Genomic DNA, 18338 nt, shown 5'->3' on the forward strand with positions numbered 1-18338 from the left:
GCATGTCACATCCTCTCTCTCTCCCATGATTTCCTGTTTCATAACTGTCAAATAAAGGTGTCTATCCTATTAAAAACAGTCGTAACCACCAATCACAGACAGTCCTCAAGTATCTCTGGTTATTTTAACATGTCTATTTTTAATCAGTAATTATGGTCAGGATAGGGTAAATATTTTCTAAGAACTATTTTCTTGAAGTGGATTTAAGTCCTTGTCACTTCACAAGTTAGATTAGTTTCTGCATCAGAAACTAATTTTTCTGATGCAGAAAAATTAGTTCACGCATTCATGACCTCGAGACTAGATTACTGTAATGCTTTATTAGCCGGTTGTCCTGCATCCTCAATAAACAAGCTACAGCTAGTACAAAATGCAGCTGCTAGAGTTCTTACTAGGTCAAGAAAATATGATCATATAACACCGATTTTATCATCTCTACACTGGTTACCTATTAAGTTCCGCATCAACTACAAAATACTACTACTGACCTATAAAGCCCTAAATGGTTTAGCACCTATGTACTTAACAGACCTTCTTTCGCCCTACAATCCACCGCGTTCCTTAAGATCACTAAATTCAAGTTCTTCTGGTCATTCCTAGGATATCGAAGTCCACTAAAGGAGGGAGGACGTTCTCGCATTTAGCTCCAAAACTCTGGAATAGCCTTCCCGATACGGTCCGAGGCTCTGACTCGCTGACACAGTTTAAAACTAGATTAAAGACGCATCTCTTTAGTCAAGCATTCACATAATGTCATTCACATTTAGTCCTCTGTTATGCTATACCGGAACCGTTTGCCACTGAAACGCATTTCCGCGACAGTGGGGCTCGACAGCCTTAGTCAAACGGGTCGGCGCGTATGGTTGGGTTGCGGAGAGTTCACGTTACGGAGAGTTTGTGAGATAGTGGTTTCTAACACCGACTCCCGTATAATGGAAATCATTATGAACATCAGCTATGCTAATTATTTCCCATCTGCCTTTCTGCTGTTATCTCGGGACGCTTGTCCCGAGAAAAATGGCGTTCGTCAGGTCCAGTTTTGTCTCCAACATGCTTATAGGACCTTATTAAAAAGTGTATCTGTAAAAGCAAAAGAAAAAAACTAAGTTTGTGAGGAAAAAAACAAAATATTTGTTGTTCTTTACATGTTTAGTTTATGTTATTATTTAGCTTAGATATAATTTGTTAGAGATACTGGAATTTGAATTTCTTATTTTGCTCTTTGCCAGGAGTGTTTTTTTTTTTTAACCACAAGAGGGGACTTAAATAAGTAAAGCAAACACAGGTAACACAGAGAGTGGCCTGATGACTGAATAATTTCATTAGGATGCCTTGTGATGTATGAAAATGTGCAAAAAGTGTTTTTCAACCCAGACAGTATTCATGTCCAAGGCCTTGATGAAAGTATAAATTGAAACGTTGGCTTTGATTCAGCATACATTAATACGTTTTTAAAATCAAACAGTTAAGACTCAAAATCATAAATAGTCAAGATGCTTCTTCATAATTTAACTTATGACATTTGTGCCATTTTAATGCAATTTACTCTGCCTATTTAAACTTCTAAAAATATATGTGGACTGTGAAGATAAGCTAATTGATACAAACAAAAAGTCCTTTTTAAACTCCCCTTAAACCACAGAGCAAATAAATAAGTCACAGCTTGTTTTTTTTGTGTTTTAACTTAAATCTACTGTCCCACTATATTTAACACACTGGTTGGTGAAAAATATAACATTAGCTATAATTGAACACACACATCTGCAAAAACCACCATCTGTCTTCCAGAAAATAGTGTTTTATATTTCATGGCGATGTATGAGTGGAAATAAGGTGTGGCCCCTTTAAGAGCTGCACGCGTCCTCTTTACCGTCTGCACTCTCTCGAGATGCTAATCTAGCTAGTACAGTGTAGTTCGACTTTTTCAGTTTTCCTACACATTCACAGGGAACTACGATATAACTAAACATTAAATTACCATACCTCTCAATCTACAGATTCCCGCGTTTTTATCGTTGTATTTGTTGCTGTTGTAAGACTGTCCACCTGTTTCACAGAGCAGCAGCCAGCGTGCGCATCTCATTAGTAACCTGACCTGCATGGCCAAACGTCCGCTGAGCAGAAATCAGCTCTCAGAGCCTCAGTATGACTATTACTGTGTTATTAAAAAAGGTAAAACTGGACCTAAATCGGTTGATAAGCTGTCACCATTGATTGACAGCATTTCTCTTGTTTCTTGTGTTGACGAACTTGACCAACTAGATCAGATCTGGGGTGGCCACAGGGGTGGCCAATGAGCTTTCAGGGGTGGCCCTGGCCACCCCCAGGCCACCCCCTAGAATCGCAAGTGCCTCTATCAGAATCCAGAGTTTTGAGAAGATTGGGGATACTTAATTTTTCGCCCAAAAAAAAAAAAACGTAAGGGGTAACACTGTCGTTTTTTTTTTCTGGTCGAAATTTTGAATTTCGATATCTCAGCTCTGGAAGGGTCTAGAGCCTCCATTTTTGCACTCAGGTTTAAGTCTCATGGCCCTCTATCAGAATCCAGAGTTTTGAGAAGATTGGGGATACTTAATTTTTCACCCCAAAAAAAAAAAACGTAAGGGGTAACACTGTCGTTTTTTTTTTCGGGTCGAAATTTTGAGTTTCGACATCTCAGCTCTGGAAGGGTCTAGAGCCTCCATTGTTGCACTCAGGTCTAAGTCTCATGGCCCTCTATCAGAATCCAGAGTTTTGAGAAGATTGGGGATACTTAATTTTTCACCCCAAAAAAAAAACGTAAGGGGTAACACTGTCGTTTTTTTTTTTTCGGGTCGAAATTTTGAGTTTCGACATCTCAGCTCTGGAAGGGTCTAGAGCCTCCATTGTTGCACTCAGGTCTATGTCTCATGGCCCTCTATCGGAACCCAGAGTTTTGAGAAGATTGGGGATACTTAATTTTTCGCCCAAAAAAAAAAAAACGTAAGGGGTAACACTGTCAGTTTTTTTTCTGGTCGAAATTTTGATTTTCGATATCTCAGCTCTAGAAGGGTCTAGAGCCTCCATTTTTGCTCTCAGGTTTAAGTCTTATGGCCCTCTATCAGAATCCAGAGTTTTGAGAAGATTGGAGAAACTTCATTTTTCACCCGAAAAAAAAAACGTAAGGGGTAACAATGTCGTTTTTTTTTTTCGGGTCGAAATTTTGAGTTTCGATATCTCAGCTCTGGAAGGGTCTAAAGCCTTCATTTTTGCACTCGGGTCTAAGGCTCATGGCCCTCTATCAGAATCCAGGGTTTTGAGAAGATTGGGGATACTTAATTTTTCGCCCCCCCAAAAAAAACGTAAGGGGTAACACTGTCGTTTTTTTTTTCGGGTCGAAATTTTGATTTTCGATATCTCAGCTCTGGAAGGGTCTAGAGCCTCCATTGTTGCACTCAGGTCTATGTCTCATGGCCCTCTATCAGAATCCAGAGTTTTGAGAAGATTGGGGATACTTATTTCTCGCCCAAAAAAAAAAAACGTAAGGGGTAACAATGTCGTTTTTTTTTTTCTGGTCGAAATTTTGAATTTCGATATCTCAGCTCTGGAAGGGTCTAGAGCCTCCATTTTTGCACTCAGGTTTAAGTCTCATGGCCCTCTATCAAAATCCAGAGTTTTGAGAAGATTGGGGATACTTAATTTTTCACCCAAAAAAAAAAAAACGTAAGGGGTAACACTGTTGTTTTTTTTCTGGTCGAAATTTTGAATTTCGATATCTCAGCTCTGGAAGGGTCTAGAGGCTCCATTGTTGCACTCAGGTCTAAGTCTCATGGCCCTCTATCAGAATCCAGAGTTTTGAGAAGATTGGGGATACTTAATTTTTCGCCCAAAAAAAAACCCGTAAGGGGTAACACTGTCGGTTTTTTTTCGGATCGAAATTTTGAGTTTCGATATCTCAGCTCTGGAAGGGTCTAGAGCCTCCATTGTTGCACTCAGGTCTAAGTCTCATCGCCCTCTATCAGAATCCAGAGTTTTGAGAAGATTGGGGATACAAAATTTTTCGCCCAAAAAAAAAAACGTAAGGGGTAACACTGTCGTTTTTTTTTCGGGTTGAAATTTTGATTTTCGATATCTCAGCTCTGGAAGGGTCTAGAGCCTCCATTGTTGCACTCAGGTCTAAGTCTCATGGCCCTCTATCAGAATCCAGAGTTTTGAGAAGATTAGGGATACTTAATTTTTCGCCCCCCAAAAAAACCGTAAGGGGTAACACTGTCGTTTTTTTTTCTGGTCAAAATTTTGAATTTCGACATCTCAGCTCTGGAAGGGTCTAGAGCCTCCATTGTTGCACTCAGGTCTAAGTCTCATGGCCCTCTATCAGAATCCAGAGTTTTGAGAAGATTAGGGATACTTAATTTTTCGCCCCCCAAAAAAAACGTAAGTGGTAACACTGTCGTTTTTTTTTCTGGTCGAAATTTTGAATTTCGATATCTCAGCTCTGGAAGGGTCTAGAGCCTCCATTGTTGCACTCAGGTCTAAGTCTCATGGCCCTCTATCAGAATCCAGAGTTTTGAGAAGATTGGGGATACTTAATTTTTCACCCAAAAAAAAAAAACGTAAGGGGTAACACTGTTGTTTTTTTTTCTGGTCGAAATTTTGAATTTCGATATCTCAGCTCTGGAAGGGTCTAGAGCCTCCATTTTTGCACTCAGGTCAAAGTCTCGTGGCCCTCTATCATAATCCAGAGTTTTGAGAAGATTGGAGAAACTTAATTTTTCGCCCGAAAACGGAAAAAAACGAAAGGGGTAACACTGTCGTTTTTTTTTCGGGTGGAAATTTTGAATTTCGATATCTCAGCTCAGGAAGGGTCTAGAGCCTCCATTGTTGCACTCAGGTCTAAGTCTCATGGCCCTCTATCAGAATCCAGAGTTTTGAGAAGATTAGGGATACTTAATTTTTCGCCCCCAAAAAAAAACGTAAGTGGTAACACTGTCGTTTTTTTTTCTGGTCGAAATTTTGAATTTTGATATCTCAGCTCTGGAAGGGTCTAGTTTCTCCATTTTTGCACTCAGGTCAAAGTCTCACAGCCCTCTATCATAATCCAGAGTTTTGAGAAGATTGGAGAAACTTAAATTTTCGCCCAAAAACGGAAAAAAACGAAAGGGGTAACACTGTCGTTTTTTTTTCGGGTCGAAATTTTGAATTTCAATATCTCAGCTCTGGAAGGGTCTAGAGCCTCCATTTTTGCACTCAGGTCAAAGTGTCGTGGCCCTCTATCAGAATCCAGAGTTTTGAGAAGATTGGAGAAACTTAATTTTTCGCCCAAAAACGAAAAAACGAAAGGGGTAACACTGTCGGGTTTTTTTTTCGGGTCGAAATTTTGAATTTCGATATCTCAGCTCTGGAAGGGTCTAGAGCCTCCATTTTTGCACTCCGGTCAAAGTCTCGTGGCCCTCTATCATAATCCAGAGTTTTGAGAAGATTGGAGAAACTTAATTTTTCGCCCAAAAACGGGAAAAAACGAAAGGGGTAACACTGTCGTTTTTTTTTCTGGTCGAAATTTTGAATTTTGATATCTCAGCTCTGGAAGGGTCTAGTTTCTCCATTTTTGCACTCAGGTCAAAGTCTCACAGCCCTCTATCATAATCCAGAGTTTTGAGAAGATTGGAGAAACTTAATTTTTCGCCCGAAAACGAAAAAAAAAACGAAAGGGGTAACACTGTCTTTTTTTTTTCGGGTCGAAATTTTGAATTTCGATATCTCAGCTCTGGAAGGGTCTAGAGCCTCAATTTTTGCACTCAGGTCAAAGTCTCGTGGCCCTCTATCATAATCCAGAGTTTTGAGAAGATTGGAGAAACTTAAATTTTCGCCCAAAAACGGAAAAAAACGAAAGGGGTAACACTGTCGTTTTTTTTTCGGGTCGAAATTTTGAATTTCAATATCTCAGCTCTGGAAGGGTCTAGAGCCTCCATTTTTGCACTCAGGTCAAAGTGTCGCGGCCCTCTATCAGAATCCAGAGTTTTGAGAAGATTGGAGAAACTTAATTTTTCGCCCAAAAACGAAAAAACGAAAGGGGTAACACTGTCGGGTTTTTTTTTCGGGTCGAAATTTTGAATTTCGATATCTCAGCTCTGGAAGGGTCTAGAGCCTCCATTTTTGCACTCCGGTCAAAGTCTCGTGGCCCTCTATCATAATCCAGAGTTTTGAGAAGATTGGAGAAACTTAATTTTTCGCCCAAAAACGGGAAAAAACGAAAGGGGTAACACTGTCGGGTTTTTTTTCGGGTCGAAATTTAGAATGTTGATATCTCAGCTCTGGAAGGGTCTAGAGCCTCCATTTTTGCACTCCGGTCAAAGTCTCATGGCCCTCTATCAGAATCCAGAGTTTTGAGAAGATTAGGGAAACTTAATATTTCGCCCAAAAACGAAAAAAAACGAAAGGGGTAACACTGTCGTTTTTTTTTTGGGGTTGAAATTTTGAATTTCGATATCTCAGCTCTGGAAGGGTCTAGAGCCTCCATTTTTGCACTCAGGTTTAAGTCTCATGGCCCTCTATCAGAATACAGAGTTTTGAGAAGATTGGGGATACTTAATTTTTCGCCCAAAAAAAAAAACGTAAGGGGTAACACGGTCGTTTTTTTTTCTGGTTGAAATTTTGATTTTCGATATCTCAGCTCTGGAAGGGTCTAGAGCCTCCATTTTTGCACTCAGGCTTAAGTCTCATGGCCCTCTATCAGAATCCAGAGTTTTGAGAAGATTGGAGAAACTTCATTTTTCGTCCGAAAAAACAAAAACAAAAGGGGTACCACTGTCGTTTTTTTTTTCCGGTCGAAATTTTGAGTTTCGATATCTCAGCTCTGGAAGGGTCTAGAGCCTCCTTTTTTGCACTCAGGTCTATGGCTCACGACCCTTTATCAGAATCCAGAGTTTTGAGAAGATTAGGGATACTTAATTTTTCGCCGAAAAAAAAAAGTAAGGGCCCTAACCCTTACTTTTTTTTTTTCGGCGAAAAATTAAGTTTCTTTAAATTATTAAATTTAATTAAATTAAATTATTAGGGTTAGAGGTTAGGGTTAGGGGTTTTTTTTTCTGGTCGAAATTTTGAATTTTGATATCTCAGCTCTGGAAGGGTCTAGATTCTCCATTTTTGCACTCAGGTCAAAGTCTCACAGCCCTCTATCATAATCCAGAGTTTTGAGAAGATTGGAGAAACTTAATTTTTCGCCCGAAAACGAAAAAACGAAAGGGGTAACACTGTCGTTTTTTTTTCGGGTCGAAATTTTGAATTTCGATATCTCAGCTCTGGAAGGGTCTAGAGCCTCCATTTTTGCACTCAGGTCAAAGTCTCACAGCCCTCTATCATAATCCAGAGTTTTGAGAAGATTGGAGGAACTTAATTTTTCGCCCGAAAACGGAAAAAAACGAAAGGGGTAACACTGTCATTTTTTTTTTCGGGTCGAAATTTTGAATGTTGATATCTCAGCTCTGGAAGGGTCTAGAGCCTCCATTTTTGCACTCAGGTCAAAGTCTCACAGCCCTCTATCATAATCCAGAGTTTTGAGAAGGTTGGAGAAACTTAATTTTTCGCCCGAAAACGAAAAAAAACAAAAGGGGTAACACTGTCTTTTTTTTTTCGGGTCGAAATTTTGAATGTTGATATCTCAGCTCTGGAAGGGTCTAGAGCCTCCATTTTTGCACTCAGGTCAAAGTCTCACAGCCCTCTATCATAATCCAGAGATTTGAGAAGATTGGAGAAACTTAATTTTTCGCCCGAAAACGAAAAAAACGAAAGGGGTAACACTGTCGTTTTTTTTTTCGGGTCGAAATTTTGAATTTCAATATCTCAGCTCTGGAAGGGTCTAGAGCCTCCATTTTTGCACTCAGGTCAAAGTCTCGCGGCCCTCTATCAGAATCCAGAGTTTTGAGAAGACTGGAGAAACTTAATTTTTCGCCCAAAAACGAAAAAACGAAAGGGGTAACACTGTCGTTTTTTTTCGGGTCGAAATTTTGAATTTCAATATCTCAGCTCTGGAAGGGTCTAGAGCCTCCATTTTTGCACTCAGGTCAAAGTCTCACGGCCCTCTATCATAATCCAGAGTTTTGAGAAGATTGGAGAAACTTAATTTTTCGCCCATAAACGGAAAAAAAACGAAAGGGGTAACACTGTCGTTTTTTTTTCGGGTCGAAATTTTGAATGTTGATATCTCAGCTCTGGAAGGGTCTAGAGCCTCCATTTTTGCACTCAGGTCAAAGTCTCACAGCCCTCTATCAGAATCCAGAGTTTTGAGAAGATTGGAGAAACTTAATTTTTCGCCCAAAAACGGAAAAAAACGAAAGGGGTAACACTGTCGTTTTTTTTTCGGGTCGAAATTTTGAATTTCGATATCTCAGCTCTGGAAGGGTCTAGAGCCTCCATTTTTACACTCAGGTCAAAGTCTCACGGCCATCTATCAGAATCCAGAGTTTTGAGAAGATTGGAGAAACTTAATTTTTCGCCCAAAAACGAAAAAAACGAAAGGGGTAACACTGTCGTTTTTTTTTCGGGTTGAAATTTTGAATTTCGATATCTCAGCTCTGGAAGGGTCTAGAGCCTCCATTTTTGCACTCAGGTTTAAGTCTCATGGCCCTCTATCAGAATACAGAGTTTTGAGAAGATTGGGGATACTTAATTTTTCGCCCAAAAAAAAAAAACGTAAGGGGTAACACGGTCGTTTTTTTTACTGGTTGAAATTTTGATTTTCGATATCTCAGCTCTGGAAGGGTCTAGAGCCTCCAATTTTGCACTCAGGCTTAAGTCTCATGGCCCTCTATCAGAATCCAGAGTTTTGAGAAGATTGGAGAAACTTCATTTTTCGTCCGAAAAAACAAAAACAAAAGGGGTACCACTGTCGTTTTTTTTTTTTCGGGTCGAAATTTTGAGTTTCGATATCTCAGCTCTGGAAGGGTCTAGAGCCTCCTTTTTTGCACTCAGGTCTAAGGCTCACGACCCTCTATCAGAATCCAGAGTTTTGAGAAGATTAGGGATACTTAATTTTTCGCTGAAAAAAAAAAAAGTAAGGGTTAGGGTTAGAGGTTAGGGTTAGGGGTTTTTTTTCTGGTCGAAATTTTGAATTTTGATATCTCAGCTCTGGAAGGGTCTAGATTCTCCATTTTTGCACTCAGGTCAAAGTCTCACAGCCCTCTATCATAATCCAGAGTTTTGAGAAGATTGGAGAAACTTAATTTTTCGCCCGAAAACGAAAAAACGAAAGGGGTAACACTGTCGTTTTTTTTTTCGGGTCGAAATTTTGAATTTCGATATCTCAGCTCTGGAAGGGTCTAGAGCCTCCATTTTTGCACTCAGGTCAAAGTCTCGTGGCCTTCTATCATAATCCAGAGTTTTGAGAAGATTGGAGAAACTTAATTTTTCGCCCAAAAATGGAAAAAAACGAAAGGGGTAACACTCGTTTTTTTTTTCGGGTCGAAATTTTGAATTTCGATATCTCAGCTCTTGAAGGGTCTAGAGCCTCCATTTTTGCACTCAGGTCAAAGTCTCACAGCCCTCTATCATAATCCAGAGTTTTGAGAAGATTGGAGAAACTTAATTTTTCGCCCAAAAACGAAAAAAACGAAAGGGGTAACACTGTCGTTTTTTTTTCGGGTCGAAATTTTGAGTTTCGATATCTCAGCTCTGGAAGGGTCTAGAGCCTCCATTTTTGCACTCAGGTCAAAGTCTCACAGCCCTCTATCATAATCCAGAGTTTTGAGAAGATTGGAGAAACTTAATTTTTCGCCCGAAAACGAAAAAAACGAAAGGGGTAACACTGTCGTTTTTTTTTCGGGTCGAAATTTTGAGTTTCGATATCTCAGCTCTGGAAGGGTCTAGAGCCTCCATTTTTGCACTCAGGTCAAAGTCTCACAGCCCTCTATCATAATCCAGAGTTTTGAGAAGATTGGAGGAACTTAATTTTTCGCCCGAAAACGGAAAAAAACGAAAGGGGTAACACTGTCATTTTTTTTTTCGGGTCGAAATTTTGAATGTTGATATCTCAGCTCTGGAAGGGTCTAGAGCCTCCATTTTTGCACTCAGGTCAAATTCTCACAGCCCTCTATCATAATCCAGAGTTTTGAGAAGGTTGGAGAAACTTAATTTTTCGCCCGAAAACGAAAAAAAACGAAAGGGGTAACTGTCTTTTTTTTTTCGGGTCGAAATTTTGAATGTTGATATCTCAGCTCTGGAAGGGTCTAGAGCCTCCATTTTTGCACTCAGGTCAAAGTCTCACAGCCCTCTATCATAATCCAGAGTTTTGAGAAGATTGGAGAAACTTAATTTTTCGCCCGAAAACGAAAAAAACCAAAGGGGTAACACTGTCGTTTTTTTTTCGGGTCGAAATTTTGAATTTCAATATCTCAGCTCTGGAAGGGTCTAGAGCCTCCATTTTTGCACTCCGGTCAAAGTCTCGTGGCCCTCTATCATAATCCAGAGTTTTGAGAAGATTGGAGAAACTTAATTTTTCGCCCAAAAACGGAAAAAAACGAAAGGGGTAACACTGTCGTTTTTTTTTTCGGGTCGAAATTTTGAATGTTGATCTCAGCTCTGGAAGGGTCTAGAGCCTCCATTTTTGCACTCAGGTCAAAGTCTCACAGCCCTCTATCATAATCCAGAGTTTTGAGAAGATTGGAGAAACTTAATTTTTCGCCCAAAAACGGAAAAAAAACGAAAGGGGTAACACTGTCGTTTTTTTTTCGGGTCGAAATTTTGAATGTTGATATCTCAGCTCTGGAAGGGTCTAGAGCCTCCATTTTTGCACTCAGGTCAAAGTCTCACAGCCCTCTATCAGAATCCAGAGTTTTGAGAAATTTGGAGAAACTTAATTTTTCGCCCAAAAACGGAAAAAAATGAAAGGGGTAACACTGTCATTTTTTTTTCGGATCGAAATTTTGAATTTCGATATCTCAGCTCTGGAAGGGTCTAGAGCCTCCATTTTTGCACTCAGGTCAAAGTCTTGTGGCCCTCTATCATAATCCAGAGTTTTGAGAAGATTGGAGAAACTTAATTTTTCGCCCAAAAACGGAAAAAAAACGAAAGGGGTAACACTGTCGGTTTTTTGTTCGGGTCGAAATTTTGAATTTTGATATCTCAGCTCTGGAAGGGTCTAGAGCCTCCATTTTTGCACTCAGGTCAAAGTCTCACGGCCCTCTATCAGAATCCAGAGTTTTGAGAAGATTGGAGAAACTTAATTTTTCGCCCAAAAACGGAAAAAAAACGAAAGGGGTAACACTGTCGTTTTTTTTTCGGATCGAAATTTTGAATTTCGATATCTCAGCTCTGGAAGGGTCTAGAGCCTCCATTTTTGCACTCAGGTCAAAGTCTCGTGGCCCTCTATCAGAATCCAGAGTTTTGAGAAGATTGGAGAAACTTAATTTTTCACCCAAAAATGGAAAAAAAACGAAAGGGGTAACACTGTCGGTTTTTTGTTCGGGTCGAAATTTTGAATTTCGATATCTCAGCTCTGGAAGGGTCTAGAGCCTCCATTTTTGCACTCAGGTCAAAGTCTCACGGCCCTCTATCAGAATCCAGAGTTTTGAGAAGATTGGAGAAACTTAATTTTTCGCCCAAAAACGAAAAAAACGAAAGGGGTAACACTGTCGTTTTTTTTTCGGGTCGAAATTTTTAATGTTGATATCTCAGCTCTGGAAGGGTCTAGAGCCTCCATTTTTGCACTCAGGCTTAAGTCTCATGGCCCTCTATCAGAATCCAGAGTTTTGAGAAGATTGGAGAAACTTCATTTTTCGTCCGAAAAAACAAAAACAAAAGGGGTACCACTGTCGTTTTTTTTTTCGGGTCGAAATTTTGAGTTTCGATATCTCAGCTCTGGAAGGGTCTAGAGCCTCCTTTTTTGCACTCAGGTCTAAGGCTCACGACCCTCTATCAGAATCCAGAGTTTTGAGAAGATTAGGGATACTTAATTTTTCGCCGAAAAAAAAAAAGTAAGGGTTAGGGTTAGGGTTAGAGGTTAGGGTTTTTTTTTCTGGTCGAAATTTTGAATTTTGATATCTCAGCTCTGTAAGGGTCTAGATTCTCCATTTTTGCACTCAGGTCAAAGTCTCACAGCCCTCTATCATAATCCAGAGTTTTGAGAAGATTGGAGAAACTTAATTTTTCGCCCGAAAACGAAAAAACGAAAGGGGTAACACTGTCGTTTTTTTTTCGGGTCGAAATTTTGAATTTCGATATCTCAGCTCTGGAAGGGTCTAGAGCCTCCATTTTTGCACTCAGGTCAAAGTCTCACAGCCCTCTATCATAATCCAGAGTTTTGAGAAGATTGGAGGAACTTAATTTTTCGCCCGAAAACGGAAAAAAACGAAAGGGGTAACACTGTCATTTTTTTTTTCGGGTCGAAATTTTGAATGTTGATATCTCAGCTCTGGAAGGGTCTAGAGCCTCCATTTTTGCACTCAGGTCAAAGTCTCACAGCCCTCTATCATAATCCAGAGTTTTGAGAAGGTTGGAGAAACTTAATTTTTCGCCCGAAAACGAAAAAAAAACGAAAGGGGTAACACTGTCTTTTTTTTTTTCGGGTCGAAATTTTGAATGTTGATATCTCAGCTCTGGAAGGGTCTAGAGCCTCCATTTTTGCACTCAGGTCAAAGTCTCACAGCCCTCTATCATAATCCAGAGTTTTGAGAAGATTGGAGAAACTTAATTTTTCGCCCGAAAACGAAAAAAACGAAAGGGGTAAGTAACACTGTCGTTTTTTTTTCGGGTCGAAATTTTGAATTTCAATATCTCAGCTCTGGAAGGGTCTAGAGCCTCCATTTTTGCACTCAGGTCAAAGTCTCGCGGCCCTCTATCAGAATCCAGAGTTTTGAGAAGATTGGAGAAACTTAATTTTTCGCCCAAAAACGAAAAAACGAAAGGGGTAACACTGTCGTTTTTTTTCGGGTCGAAATTTTGAATTTCAATATCTCAGCTCTGGAAGGGTCTAGAGCCTCCATTTTTGCACTCCGGTCAAAGTCTCGTGGCCCTCTATCATAATCCAGAGTTTTGAGAAGATTGGAGAAACTTAATTTTTCGCCCAAAAACGGAAAAAAAACGAAAGGGGTAACACTGTCGTTTTTTTTTTCGGGTCGAAATTTTGAATGTTGATATCTCAGCTCTGGAAGGGTCTAGAGCCTCCATTTTTGCACTCAGGTCAAAGTCTCACGGCCCTCTATCATAATCCAGAGTTTTGAGAAGATTGGAGAAACTTAATTTTTCGCCCAAAAACGGAAAAAAAACGAAAGGGGTAACACTGTCGTTTTTTTTTCGGGTCGAAATTTTTAATGTTGATATCTCAGCTCTGGAAGGGTCTAGAGCCTCCATTTTTGCACTCAGGTCAAAGTCTCACAGCCCTCTATCAGAATCCAGAGTTTTGAGAAGATTGGAGAACCTTAATTTTTCGCCCAAAAACGGAAAAAAACGAAAGGGGTAACACTGTCGTTTTTTTTTCGGGTCGAAATTTTGAATTTCGATATCTCAGCTCTGGAAGGGTCTAGAGCCTCCATTTTTACACTCAGGTCAAAGTCTCACAGCCCTCTATCAGAATCCAGAGTTTTGAGAAGATTGGAGAAACTTAATTTTTCGCCCAAAAACGGAAAAAAACGAAAGGGGTAACACTGTCGTTTTTTTTTCGGGTCGAAATTTTGAATTTCGATATCTCAGCTCTGGAAGGGTCTAGAGCCTCCATTTTTGCACTCAGGTTTAAGTCTCATGGCCCTCTATCAGAATACAGAGTTTTGAGAAGATTGGGGATACTTAATTTTTCGCCCAAAAAAAAAAAACGTAAGGGGTAACACGTTCGTTTTTTTTTCTGGTTGAAATTTTGATTTTCGATATCTCAGCTCTGGAAGGGTCTAGAGCCTCCATTTTTTCACTCAGGCTTAAGTCTCATGGCCCTCTATCAGAATCCAGAGTTTTGAGAAGATTGGAGAAACTTCACTTTTCGTCCGAAAAAACAAAAGGGGTACCACTGTCGTTTTTTTTTTTCGGGTCGAAATTTTGAGTTTCGATATCTCAGCTCTGGAAGGGTCTAGAGCCTCCTTTTTTGTACTCAGGTCTAAGGCTCACGACCCTCTATCAGAATCCAGAGTTTTGAGAAGATTAGGGATACTTAATTTTTCGCCGAAAAAAAAAGTAAGGGTTAGGGTTAGGGGTTTTTTTTCTGGTCGAAATTTTGAATTTTGATATCTCAGCTCTGGAAGGGTCTAGATTCTCCATTTTTGCACTCAGGTCAAAGTCTCACAGCCCTCTATCATAATCCAGAGTTTTGAGAAGATTGGAGAAACTTAATTTTTCGCCCGAAAACGAAAAAACGAAAGGGGTAACACTGTCGTTTTTTTTTTCGGGTCGAAATTTTGAATTTCGATATCTCAGCTCTGGAAGGGTCAAGACCTCCATTTTTGCACTCAGGTCAAAGTCTCGTGGCCCTCTATCATAATCCAGAGTTTTGAGAAGATTGGAGAAACTTAATTTTTCGCCCAAAAACGAAAAAAAACGAAAGGGGTAACACTGTCGGTTTTTTTCGGGTCGAAATTTTGAATTTCGATATCTCAGCTCTAGAAGGGTCTAGAGCCTCCATTTTTGCACTCAGGTCAAAGTCTCACAGCCCTCTATCATAATCCAGAGTTTTGAGAAGATTGGAGAAACTTAATTTTTCGCCCAAAAACGAAAAAAACGAAAGGGGTAACACTGTCGTTTTTTTTTTCGGGTCCAAATTTTGAGTTTCGATATCTCAGCTCTGGAAGGGTCTAGAGCCTCCTTTTTTGCACTCAGGTCTAAGGCACACGACCCACTATCAGAATCCAGAGTTTTGAGAAATTTAGGGATACTTAATTTTTCGCCGAAAAAAAAAAAAGTAAGGGTTAGGGTTAGAGGTTAGGGTTAGGGTTAGGGTTTTTTTTTCTGGTCGAAATTTTGAATTTTGATATCTCAGCTCTGTAAGGGTCTAGATTCTCCATTTTTGCACTCAGGTCAAAGTCTCACAGCCCTCTATCATAATCCAGAGTTTTGAGAAGATTGGAGAAACTTAATTTTTCGCCCGAAAACGAAAAAACGAAAGGGGTAACACTGTCGTTTTTTTTCGGGTCGAAATCTTGAATTTCGATATCTCAGCTCTGGAAGGGTCTAGAGCCTCCATTTTTGCACTCAGGTCAAAGTCTCACAGCCCTCTATCATAATCCAGAGTTTTGAGAAGATTGGAGGAACTTAATTTTTCGCCCGAAAACGGAAAAAAACGAAAGGGGTAACACTGTCATTTTTTTTTTCGGGTCGAAATTTTGAATGTTGATATCTCAGCTCTGGAAGGGTCTAGAGCCTCCATTTTTGCACTCAGGTCAAAGTCTCACAGCCCTCTATCATAATCCAGAGTTTTGAGAAGGTTGGAGAAACTTAATTTTTCGCCCGAAAACGAAAAAAACGAAAGGGGTAACACTGTCGTTTTTTTTTCGGGTCGAAATTTTGAATTTCAATATCTCAGCTCTGGAAGGGTCTAGAGCCTCCATTTTTGCACTCCGGTCAAAGTCTCATGGCCCTCTATCATAATCCAGAGTTTTGAGAAGATTGGAGAAACTTAATTTTTCGCCCAAAAACGGAAAAAAAATGAAAGGGGTAACACTGTCATTTTTTTTTTCGGGTCGAAATTTTGAATGTTGATATCTCAGCTCTGGAAGGGTCTAGAGCCTCCATTTTTGCACTCAGGTCAAAGTCTCACAGCCCTCTATCATAATCCAGAGTTTTGAGAAGATTGGAGAAACTTAATTTTTCGCCCAAAAACGGAAAAAAAACGAAAGGGGTAACACTGTCGTTTTTTTTTCGGGTCGAAATTTTGAATGTTGATATCTCAGCTCTGGAAGGGTCTAGAGCCTCCATTTTTGCACTCAGGTCAAAGTCTCACAGCCCTCTATCAGAATCCAGAGTTTTGAGAAGATTGGAGAAACTTAATTTTTCGCCCAAAAACGGAAAAAAATGAAAGGGGTAACACTGTCGTTTTTTTTTTCGGATCGAAATTTTGAATTTCGATATCTCAGCTCTGGAAGGGTCTAGAGCCTCCATTTTTGCACTCAGGTCAAAGTCTCACAGCCCTCTATCATAATCCAGAGTTTTGAGAAGATTGGAGGAACTTAATTTTTCGCCCGAAAACGGAAAAAAACGAAAGGGGTAACACTGTCATTTTTTTTTTCGGGTCGAAATTTTGAATGTTGATATCTCAGCTCTGGAAGGGTCTAGAGCCTCCATTTTTGCACTCAGGTCAAAGTCTCACAGCCCTCTATCATAATCCAGAGTTTTGAGAAGGTTGGAGAAACTTAATTTTTCGCCCGAAAACGAAAAAAACGAAAGGGGTAACACTGTCGTTTTTTTTTCGGGTCGAAATTTTGAATTTCAATATCTCAGCTCTGGAAGGGTCTAGAGCCTCCATTTTTGCACTCCGGTCAAAGTCTCATGGCCCTCTATCATAATCCAGAGTTTTGAGAAGATTGGAGAAACTTAATTTTTCGCCCAAAAACGGAAAAAAAATGAAAGGGGTAACACTGTCATTTTTTTTTTCGGGTCGAAATTTTGAATGTTGATATCTCAGCTCTGGAAGGGTCTAGAGCCTCCATTTTTGCACTCAGGTCAAAGTCTCACAGCCCTCTATCATAATCCAGAGTTTTGAGAAGATTGGAGAAACTTAATTTTTCGCCCAAAAACGGAAAAAAAACGAAAGGGGTAACACTGTCGTTTTTTTTTCGGGTCGAAATTTTGAATGTTGATATCTCAGCTCTGGAAGGGTCTAGAGCCTCCATTTTTGCACTCAGGTCAAAGTCTCACAGCCCTCTATCAGAATCCAGAGTTTTGAGAAGATTGGAGAAACTTAATTTTTCGCCCAAAAACGGAAAAAAATGAAAGGGGTAACACTGTCGTTTTTTTTTTCGGATCGAAATTTTGAATTTCGATATCTCAGCTCTGGAAGGGTCTAGAGCCTCCATTTTTGCACTCAGGTCAAAGTCTCACAGCCCTCTATCATAATCCAGAGTTTTGAGAAGGTTGGAGAAACTTAATTTTTCGCCCGAAAACGAAAAAAACGAAAGGGGTAACACTGTCGTTTTTTTTTCGGGTCGAAATTTTGAATTTCAATATCTCAGCTCTGGAAGGGTCTAGAGCCTCCATTTTTGCACTCCGGTCAAAGTCTCATGGCCCTCTATCATAATCCAGAGTTTTGAGAAGATTGGAGAAACTTAATTTTTCGCCCAAAAACGGAAAAAAAATGAAAGGGGTAACACGGTCATTTTTTTTTTCGGGTCGAAATTTTGAATGTTGATATCTCAGCTCTGGAAGGGTCTAGAGCCTCCATTTTTGCACTCAGGTCAAAGTCTCACGGCCCTCTATCATAATCCAGAGTTTTGAGAAGATTGGAGAAACTTAATTTTTCGCCCAAAAACGGAAAAAAAACGAAAGGGGTAACACTGTCGTTTTTTTTTCGGGTCGAAATTTTGAATTTCAATATCTCAGCTCTGGAAGGGTCTAGAGCCTCCATTTTTGCACTCCGGTCAAAGTCTCATGGCCCTCTATCATAATCCAGAGTTTTGAGAAGATTGGAGAAACTTAATTTTTCGCCCAAAAACGGAAAAAAAACGAAAGGGGTAACACTGTCGTTTTTTTTTCGGGTCGAAATTTTGAATGTTGATATCTCAGCTCTGGAAGGGTCTAGAGCCTCCATTTTTGCACTCAGGTCAAAGTCTCACAGCCCTCTATCATAATCCAGAGTTTTGAGAAGATTGGAGAAACTTAATTTTTCGCCCAAAAACGGAAAAAAAATGAAAGGGGTAACACTGTCATTTTTTTTTTCGGGTCGAAATTTTGAATGTTGATATCTCAGCTCTGGAAGGGTCTAGAGCCTCCATTTTTGCACTCCGGTCAAAGTCTCATGGCCCTCTATCATAATCCAGAGTTTTGAGAAGATTGGAGAAACTTAATTTTTCGCCCAAAAACGGAAAAAAAACGAAAGGGGTAACACTGTCGTTTTTTTTTCGGGTCGAAATTTTGAATTTCAATATCTCAGCTCTGGAAGGGTCTAGAGCCTCCATTTTTGCACTCCGGTCAAAGTCTCATGGCCCTCTATCATAATCCAGAGTTTTGAGAAGATTGGAGAAACTTAATTTTTCGCCCAAAAACGGAAAAAAAATGAAAGGGGTAACACTGTCATTTTTTTTTTCGGGTCGAAATTTTGAATGTTGATATCTCAGCTCTGGAAGGGTCTAGAGCCTCCATTTTTGCACTCAGGTCAAAGTCTCACAGCCCTCTATCAGAATCCAGAGTTTTGAGAAGATTGGAGAAACTTAATTTTTCGCCCAAAAACGGAAAAAAATGAAAGGGGTAACACTGTC

At 39.8% G+C, this 18338-nt stretch overlaps 1 protein-coding gene across 1 annotated transcript in view; it reads right to left on the reverse strand.

The window, feature by feature from the left end:
- raver2 (ribonucleoprotein, PTB-binding 2) overlaps positions 1 to 18338 on the reverse strand; it is a 124838-nt gene that overhangs the window by 3826 nt on the left and 102674 nt on the right. The window lies entirely within an intron of this gene.

Source organism: Pimephales promelas, chromosome 8 (genome assembly GCF_988280905.1).
Source record: "Pimephales promelas chromosome 8, fPimPro1.hap1.1, whole genome shotgun sequence".
NCBI classification, from domain to species: Eukaryota; Metazoa; Chordata; class Actinopteri; order Cypriniformes; family Leuciscidae; genus Pimephales; species Pimephales promelas.